Raw genomic sequence first — 10111 nt, forward strand, 5'->3', positions numbered from 1 at the left:
GAGCCTGCTTCTTCCTCTCCTACTCCCCCTGCTTGTGTTCCCTCTCTCGCTGGCTGTCTCTATCTCTATCGAATAAATAAATAAAATCTTAAAAAAAAAATAAAGGAAGAGGAGTGGCCTTCCAGGCTGAGAAGTCACAGGGGAGGTGGGCAGGGGAGTGGGTCAAGTGGCAGATCCAGAATCACCCATTCAGGCTCTTTAACAGAAAACACCTTTTACAAACCTAGTCTTTATGACTTGTTTTTTAGGTGCTGTCTCTGCACCCACTTTCTTTTTAATCCTAATAACCCCTCTACATGGGAGACACAATTATCCCCATTTCACAAATAAAGAAACTGAGGCTAAGGTGGCCTAGAGCCTTGTCCAAGGTCATCCTCCAGTCAGTGGAAGAGTGGCAACTGATCTGCAAGGTCCTGCTTTTCCCCCTGCATTGCACTATCTCCTCTTCTGACCCTGAAGTTGGGACCGGCTGTCCCCAGTCCCTCCACAGTCAAATGCCTAGCTCTGGGCCCATATGATCTTGCACAGGCAGAAGTAATTTCAGAGCAGGCAATGCCTTTGCTTGCAAAGAGACTTACATTTGTTACATGGAGCACATGGATGAATTAATTCACCAGCAAATGAAGTGTGTCCTCTGGACCCCAAGGCAGTTCTTGGCTTAACATCCTATAACCACAGTGCACATTAGGGTGGGGTGGGGAAGGGTGGGTGGATTAGGGCAGAGAGGGTGTAATTTTCCAGAAATTGAAATAAATATCTCAGTTATACTGGAAATAAATGGACTTGCCAAGGGATCTGGAGGGACCCAAAGTTGCTGGGAGTTTAGCATATTGCTTCCTTCTGGTGTCTCTAGTGGACACGGTGGCCGAGCAGCCCCTGGCCTCTCACTGCCATTCTTGGTGCTCTTTCCTGCTCTTTTCTCCCCTCTTTCCTCAGTCCACTCTTCTCATCTTGAGGGCCCCATGATTCCCTACAGACGGTGGGAGGACTTCTGGACGTCAGCGTGTATCTCTCTGCAAAAGTGCATGTGAGATGGGGCGGGGCTCTGACAGCCCTCCCAACAGGACTGGACACAGAAAGCATGTAGGTCAAAAAAGCACGTGAGTGCCAAATGGGGCATGTCCTTTGCACGTGATCAAAACAGGACGGGCCGTATGCACTTACATGTATTGCCTCATGTTCTTGTTCTGAACTGAGCCCTTTGAATATAAACTTAGGCAGGAACCAAACCTACGTCTAATGACTTTAACTAACACAGAGCTGAACCTGCCTCTCTCTGCAGGCCTCTCCACCTCTGCCCATTCTAGGCGAGATTTTTACAAAGCCCAACGCCATAGCTGCCTCTGGACTTTGCCAGGGCATGAGTCCCCAGATATCCTTCTTTTATTGAGGAAGCTTGGAGTTAGGTTTCTCTGCAACCAAAAGAGACCTTTCCCGTATGATGTGGAATGCTGGAAAGCAATTGATATTTTAAAATTATATAAGTAACTCTTGCATTATACTTTATAGTTTGCAAATGGTGATACCAAACTTTTCTAAGGTGTTCCCTACATGCCAGACACTGCTTTAAGTCCATTATACAGAACGATCATCAGGTAGGTTTTATCGTTGTCATCCCCATTGTACAGAAAGAAAACAAGCCAAGATGGTTCAGGAAACTGATTTGAGTTATACAGCTAGTAAGAGACAGAGTCAGAACAGGAATCCAAGGGTTTGATTCCAAGTCGGCTATACATTAACAGTAAGGATAATTATGATGCCCTTTACATAATATTGGAAGTTTCACAATGTAAAGAGTTTTGCCCAAGATCCTACAGAGAGAGTGATGGAGCCAGGACCTGAACCAGATCTTCTGATCCCGAGGTCCTGCCTCGTGATACTGTGCTCCATTGCCTCACTTGTAAAGGGTAACATGCTAGCTGTGAAGGTACTGAAGCAGAGAGAGGTTCTGGAAGGCATCCGAGGATACGGGAGAGCCAGTGTGGCCCAGAACACAGGGAGCTAGGAAGCTGTGACAGTGTCCAGGGACAGAGCGTGACTGAGAGGGAACAAACCCGAGAGAGGGTGACTCAGTATAGGTGAGGTTAGGGAAGGAAGGAAGATTCCGGCAGGAGGTGGGCATGGGAAGGCTGGCCCCTGAGGTTGCTGGGGTGCAGGCAGAGGCAGTCAGAGGGCACCCACAGGACACATGTTTGGGCAAAGGGTGCTCAGGGGGATTCCAGAAGACAAGAGTAAGCAGAGAACTGAAAGTGTGAGGTAGCGAAAATATGCTGAAGTCTGAGTTTGAATAAGTCTTTCTCTTCGTAGCTGTGTCAGCTGAGCCACGTCACTCCACTTCCCAGGACCCGTCCCCCACTGTAATGGGAGGGCTCGGGAGGGCCTCCCTCAGCATCCATCCTCTCCAGCTGACTTCCCAAGCTTGTCCCCTGGGCCTGTCGGGTGAGGGTTTTGATTGTCTGACAGGGTTTTGCTTTCCCCGGATCCTTGTGTCCTCTCCATTGTTTACGACTGTTTTCTTTAAAAAGAAAAAAGAAGCAGCCCTCGTGTTAAGTGGACAGCTGGCTCTGTCAGCGAAGGGTCTGGCTGCCCAGTGCGGGCCTCGCCTGGCTGGCGGCGGCCGACTTCGCTCTCCTCCGGCCGCCTCAGGCTGCCTCGTCAGTGGGCGAGTTTAAAGACTCCGTATCCGTGCCTTCAACATGCAGGAAACAGCTGTGCTCATGGCTCCCAGGGACTGTCTGGGGAAAATCTCACCAAAATGATTACGAGTGCTACAGACTTTAAGCTGGAAACGTCTGTTTCCCTATGGACAGAGATGAGTGCCTTTGGTCTGGCAGCTGAATGCAGCCTACTTGATATTCTGGTCATATCGAACCTCAAATTGCGTTCTCCACGTGGTTTATAGTCAGACGTCCACCCAGGGCATGCACACTCTGGTTCTGGGGCACTGATCCTGTCCCAGGCCCTCACAAAGCACCCTTGTGCCACATGTTACTTTATAAACCAAGTCCTAGAGTCCTTGATTGTGTATTTTTTACAATCCTATTAATCGTTTTGGGAAAGGATCATCTCAGTTCTACATTATAAAGATTCTGCTGAGAGAGAGAAGGAGGTGAAATATTTCTGGTATGTACATCCTGTTTTTCCGTGTGTGCTTGAAAGTATGAGTGGGGTCCCCTGATCCATTTCAGGAATGATTTGCCGGAAGGGGAAATTGCAGCCTTTCTGAAGAGAGGAGGCAGCTTGCCATTTTTTTCAGGGCTGTGGGAAGAGAGAGGCATTAGTCTGTGAGGGCGGCCATAATTAAGTACCACAGACGGGGGCGGTGGGGGGGGTGCGGTGAGGGGAAGGGGCTGAAACAACAGACATTGAGCTCTCATAGTTCTGGAGTCTGGAAGTCCAAGGTCAAGATGTCGTCAGAGTCTCTCTGGTCTTTCTTCTCAGCTTCTCCCTGCGTCCTCACATGGCTGCCCTTTGTGTGTGTCTGTGTCCTGATCCCCCTTCTTATAAGGACACGAGTCATGTTAGATTAGGGCCACAGCTTAGTGACTTCGTTTTAACTTAATTACCTCTTTAAAGACCCTGTCTCCAAATATGGTCACGTTGTGAGGTACATTCTGAGGGGGTTAGGACTTCAGCCTATGGATTTTGGGTGGGATGCAATGCAGGCCATCGAGATCTTCTCTCCACTAGAAATGCAGTAGGATTAAGGACGCTGTTGGAGGGCACTTGGCATTCACAACTGGGGGTGAATTACTTGCCAGTTTGTTTTCCTCCCGAGCATCTAGCTGATACCAACTACATTAGGTTTTAGTCTTCTGGAGAATAAACTTTGAGGAAAGATATTCCTAGATAAGGTGTCATCACTGGGAATTTAGGAGACCAAGAAAGGGGCACTCTGGGCTTGACTGTGGCAGCCAAGAAGTTGGTATTTAGAGCAAGGGTCGGAGGGAAGCAGTGCAGAAAAGGAGGAGAAGTGGTGCCAAAGGGCAGCATACCTTGAATTAGGTTCACAGAAATGCAGACAATTATGGCCAGAAGTGATCATTGGAGATCATTGTCCACTGCTGAGTCCCTGGACTGGAAGTCTGTAATATTCTCCCTTCACAGTGCATGAAGAAGATTCATTTTTCTGGTCTGCATTCATGACAGACCACCCGGTAACTGAAAACTGTTTGCCATATTGGAGATAGAGGACAGGTCAGGAAAGGCATACGCACTGAAGGAAATATATTTACAGGGAAGTTAATAGAGTAGACATCTAATAATTTTATCTGCCCAGCACCTTGTCTCCCTCTCTTCAGGCAACAGACTCTATTTCCTTGATGCCAGAAATGGGTACATGACCCAGGAGGGGTAAATTACTTCGTCAGTTTGTTCACAGGGACTGTTCCAAGAAGTATAATGAGGTTGAGTCAAGCTGAGCTAACCAGAATTTTCCCTGGGCTTTTTCACACTGGAGCCCAGAGAAAGACCCTTACTTTCTGGTTAAAGAGCTATCAAGGATGAGTCAGAGCTGCTGTTGACAAGAATCCACCCCACAGAGAAGCTGGTTTGGCTGGAAGAAGTCTGCACACTGGAGAAACTGACCAGAGCAGAGAGGGTGAGCCCAGTGGGCTCTGAGGCCCTGACGTGGCCCGGTGGCTGTCCACAAGCCCTCTCCATCCCTGCCTGCCTTCTGCCTGTGGCTTGGTCCCATGAACTGCTAAATCCCTTCTTAGCTTGGATTTTTGCCACTTGTGACCAAAAGAGTCCTGTTTCATTCAGGTAGAGGGTGGGTTGAACTAAAATTGTGAAAATATAAAGAGAATTAAAAGGGTTGGAAGCTATGTTCTAAGGAGGAAGATCGAGGAAGGGATAGGCTTACAACCTGGCGGAAATGCCATGATGCCCTTTGATGACTGAGAATGGGCAAAATTGTTCAAATGATCTTTGGCTTCTACTCTCTGAAAAGGAAACTTCTTCAGATTGAAAAGTGAGCAGCAACTTGACTAAGAAGGAATTGAAACCCAAAGTAAGTGAGAAGACAATAAGAAAGGGCCACCTGCCTTGAGATGCGAGGGGAGTGGACACCTTGCCATGCAATTTGGAGAGGGATGCTTTCGTGGGAATCAAGACCATGGGATGACAGGCTGTGAAACTGGAATAAGTGTTAGAGGAGTTTTCCAAAAGGGTTGGATTCAAGGTGGAGCTCTTAGAACTTGGATGTCACATCTTGATTTTGGCAAGATAGTCAAGCTCTTCGTGCCACGCCTGCCGCTGAACCACTCGCCGCTGGTCTCCCCCAACTAGAGATGGAGAAGGCGCAGATTTGCTTGGAGGATGGGGAGTCGCGAGAGGCAGTGACAAGAATCTGTTTTAGACAGGAGGCACTTGAGGTGCCTGGAGGACTTCTGTGCAGGGCTGTTCACACGGCAAACCGAACACTTTGATCTGAAGCTCAGAAGAGAATGTGGGTGGGTGAGGTAGCTCCAGGGGTCATGAGCAGGAAGGTAGAGGCCAGATGGTGAATGAGACCCCCCAGGGATTCCATGCATCTAAAAGAGAGAAGTGCAGGCTCCATGCCAGAAGCTTCAGGGTGACTTATTGTGAGGGTCCGGTGGAGACAGGAGAGTTGATGGACAGAGAGACGGACGGTTCAGAGATGGGAAGAACCAGGGAGATGCCGAGAAAGGCAGCAGTGGTTCAAGGTGTCACATGCCACAGGCCGATGCTGCTAACGAAGAAAGAATCCAGGATTGAGGATGAGGAGGTCAGTGGTGACCTTGGAGAAATCTGTTTGAGTAACCAGGGGCATAAAAGTTGAGTAGGAAGAAGTGAGTGGATGATGAGAAACAGTCCCTGGTTTCCCTCCTCCCACATTGCTGCCTGAGCTCACATCTCGTCTCTCATCAGCCCTTCCATGGTCTCTGCGTGAGGCCCCCTGCCATGGGCCACACCGGCTTCTGCACTGCCACCTGCCTCACTACCCTAAAGCCCAGCTCTTGGGGGCCCGAGGAGAAGCATGCAACCCCCAAGCCTGGAATTTTAGTGGAGAAATGCTGACTTTGGAGCTCAGCGATGGGCTCTGAAATCTCAGGGGCCCCACACCGTCTGAATTTTCTTCTTGCTCAGGAAAAGTCCCTTTGGAAGCAGGCTAGTGTGGGAGGTGGTATTGTGCTCTGTACCACACAACCAATCAAGGGTGAGGCTGTCTCCACTGTGTGGCTCCAAGCTTGCCATGGGTGCTGACATCCAAACCGGCAGACAGAGCAGAAGCCCCTGGATGGAGGCCCAGCTGCGGCCTCAGGAGGTGGGACTGAGGCCAGGCTTGGAAGCGGAGTACATTACATCACTTCTGTTATATCCTGTTGGCCAGAATTGAGTCACATGGCAGGACTTAACTTTGAGAGAGGCTGGGGAATGCAGGCTAGCTGAGTCACGGGAGGAAAGGAAAAACTTAACCAGTCTCTGTGGTCATGGCATTCGAGATCTTGCAAGATCAGACCAGCCCACTTTTCCAGTCCTGTCTTCTTGGAGTCTGACCCTTCTCCAAGGCACGGGGGAGCATGACTTATTGTTCCTCCCATACACCACACACGTTCCATTTTCCCTCGTGAGCAAGAAATCTCTTTCTCCTAACTCCTTCCTACTTTTTGAAATCCTACTTCTGCTCTGAGCTACAGGGATATGTTGTCCTTTCCACAGAGCTTGTCTCTGAGTTATAATTATTTCCTCCTTTTGTAATTTGTTTGCCCCAGACCCTGTCACTCTTTACCTGCTGTTTGTGCTATGGTTATTAACAGTTACAGAAATTTCTCCGTCCTTCCATAGATGCAAACTCATGCAGAGCAGGGTGAACTCATAGCGCTCTTTGCTCACCCCATACTTACAGTACCTCTAGGTTCTGACATCCCAAATCAGGATGTGTGGTCTGAGAAATCGTAGTGTACATTCCAGGATCAATTGGGTAAAATATTAGATAGTGGCATTCTTCAGGAGTGTCCTGGAGCAGAATCCTGGAGACATGACAGAAACTCAATTAATCCTGTTGGTCTGAAGTGGGACTGAATCACTCTTATCACCTGCCAACCTACAAAGTAAGAGAGGGTCACTTAGAGGGACTTTTCAAATCGTGGCACAGCTGGCTTGAGACATTTCCTGGGGCATTGGTTTACCCAACATAATTACTAGCATCCCAAGACTATTTCAGCCAAACTGAAATGCCCAGACACCTTGCTGAAAAAGTACAAAAAATCAAATAAAGCAGAAACATGGTGTTTTATGGTCGGCACTTTGTCCTATAGCACATGACCATTTGAATCTGAGCGCTTTAGAAGGCACTCCCGGGTTCTGAGATGATTTTTAAGATAAATGGTTTTATTTGGTGTCTGTTATGGTTCATTCAGAAACTGGAAGCTTGTTTACAGCCTTGTGGCTGAAGGCCTGAGAAGTGTCTGTGAATTATTTTGTCAACGAGTCAACCAGGGACGGCTGGCTTCAAGTCTGCTTATTGGTTGTATTTGACCCTCAATTATGAATGTTCATAGAAGGAAGACGTTCTTTTCATAGTGAAAATGCTTATGTGTATCTGTTCCGTTCATGGCTAAGATTTTATTGGCATTAATCTGAGCGGAAGCAAGAAAGAATGAATGAAAAGGGCGAGCTGTGCCAAAGCCAGGCCGTCTAGGGCGGTGGGCTGGGCTAACGCTGGGCTTGGCTGTCAAGGGGAGTGGGCTGCGAGCCTCATCGTCCCCCATGAGCCATGCTGCAGGTGAATGGAGAGAAAGGATGGATAAGTCAATGTGAAAATCAGCTCCAGATCCCCTCTCCCCCAAGAGGTCTTGAACTCTTGACTTCAGCCTGGTGGGGAGCCCCAGCCAGCGAGGCTGCCATCGGGATTTGTTAAAGGACCCTCCAGCCCAATCTCCTAGTTTTTCCTTTACCTACCTTTTATTTTCCCTACGTTGCCGATGTTCCCAAGACACACCCTGTGTGCCTTTGCTCATTCTGTTTTTTCTTTCTGGAATGCCTCTCCTCCCACAACCTGTCTGACCCAGTTGGAATCCAAAACATTCCTTAATCTACCGTAAATGACACTCCCTTTATTTCTCTTTCTGATGGCCTCAACCAATTATGAATATAGAGTGCGGGTTCATCTTTTGTATCTGCTGCTGCTGTTACTTCTAGCACTTACTGGCCCCAGCAACAGCTTTTCATGGGCTTAGTGCTTTCTAGGTGCCGGGCACGGAGCCGTCCAAGTGCAAGGCAGGCCGGCTCTGCAGTCAGATCGCCAGGTGCAATTCGGAGCTTCCGAGCCCTCAGCTGTCAGATGGGAAGATGAGCAGGCCTAAGCAGGTAAACCACGGAGGAGCACGTCCTCTGCGACAGGCAGGAGATATCCCCCGGCCCGGAGCTCACGTTCTAACTAATCGGAAGGGGAACTCACGCTGTGTACAAACGGACAATGAGAGAGGAGAGAGAAACTGGTGCAAAGCTCCGAACACAGACACGTGGGAGTGGTTGACAGAAATGAACTGAGGGCTTCAGAGGGGAGGGGGGTGGGGGATTGGGATAGGTCGGTGATGGGTGTTAAGGAGGGCACATATTGCACGGTGCCCTGGGTGTTATATGCAAATAATGAATCACGGAACATTGCATCAAAAACTGGGGATGTACTGTATGGTGACTAATATAACAAAATAAAAATTATTAAAAAAATAAAATAAATAAAAATAATAAAAGAAATAAAAGAAAAATTCTATTAAAAATTAAAGAAAAAACCAAAAAGAAGCCAGGTGGCTTGGTCTGGGGGAATCCAGGGGGCCCCCTGGTCTTCCTGTGATGTCTGGAGGCTGCCATGGCAGGGGTGGGGAGCTTCTGAGTCTCAGCGAGAGCCCAGGCAGAAGCCCCTGGTGGGGGGAGTCCAGCTGAGGGCGGAGGAGATGTGATTCAGCTTTATAAAAAGAACTTTCTGGCAGGAGAGCTGCCTGCAGATGGGTTGGGCTGCTTGAGGAAGTAGGGGGTTGCCCATCACAAGACTTGGTAGAGGCCGGGCCAGAGCTTGGGAGGAAGACTTATTACCACTCGGCTTGTCCCGCAGGGCTGCTAGAAGGCTCCATGTGTAAGTTGTAAAGTGGTATACAAATGTGAATATTAGTATAACGTGGGATTGTTCTTACCTGTAGAAATCATGTCCTCTCCCCTTTTAGGAGTAGGTTTTGGGTATGGGGTAGGGAGGAGATCAGATTCTACCTGTTGGAGACTGAGCTGCTGAAAGAAGGAGGGAAAGGACAACCCAAGGGGAGCTGGGGGCACCCCTCACCCACATTCCCTGCAAGGGGCCTCTTAGCAAAGTTTCTTGCCTCAGCATCCCACCTGTGCCCTCCCAGAGTGGTCTCGAGGCCTTTCGACCAGCTCTCACCTGAATAACTATGGGGCATGCCCAGGAGGGCAGGTGAGCGGGGTGCTGGGCTGTGAGTCCCACACAGGTTTTTTGTTTTTGTTTTTGTTTTTTGATGGGGTGGGGTCAGTACAAGGTGGCTGTTGCATGTTAAAAAATAAAATAAGGGAGTTGGCAGGAGCTTAATCTGAGAGCCCGTTCTTCTGAAGGGCTATTTATAAAGTCAGCACAGCATGTTCGGCTTGGTGGGGGCTCCTTCCTCCCAGGACATGGCAGGCCCAGAGCTCTAGGGAGGCATGGGCAAGACAGCAGGACGCCTGGGCTGGGCTCACAGCACTGAGAGACACCCAGTCTCACAAACTGACTCAAATACCACAGTTATCGGGGGGGGAGGGGGTGGAGGGGTGGAGTTTGCTCTTCCCCATTTGCTGAAGACAATATTTGGAACAAAATTATGTTCAGAGAGTTGAAAGAGATGCATGGAGTAAAGCTGTTTTTGTTGTCAATGAAATTATAGCTTTGAGGTTAACTCAGGCTGCTCATAAAAGCAACCCTAAGACAAGTGGTATATTAAGACAACTTGCAAAAAGAAAAAAAAAATAACAGAGAATAAGGACGTATGGGTAGAAATAAGGTGAGGTCTGAGGGGTGCGTCCCACAGACTCTGAGCTGGGAGGCACGGCAGAGTGGGCACAGCTCTGGACCACAGGTCAGAAGGTCTGGACCTCTTCC

Source organism: Ailuropoda melanoleuca, chromosome 5 (genome assembly GCF_002007445.2).
Source record: "Ailuropoda melanoleuca isolate Jingjing chromosome 5, ASM200744v2, whole genome shotgun sequence".
Lineage (NCBI taxonomy): Eukaryota > Metazoa > Chordata > Mammalia > Carnivora > Ursidae > Ailuropoda > Ailuropoda melanoleuca.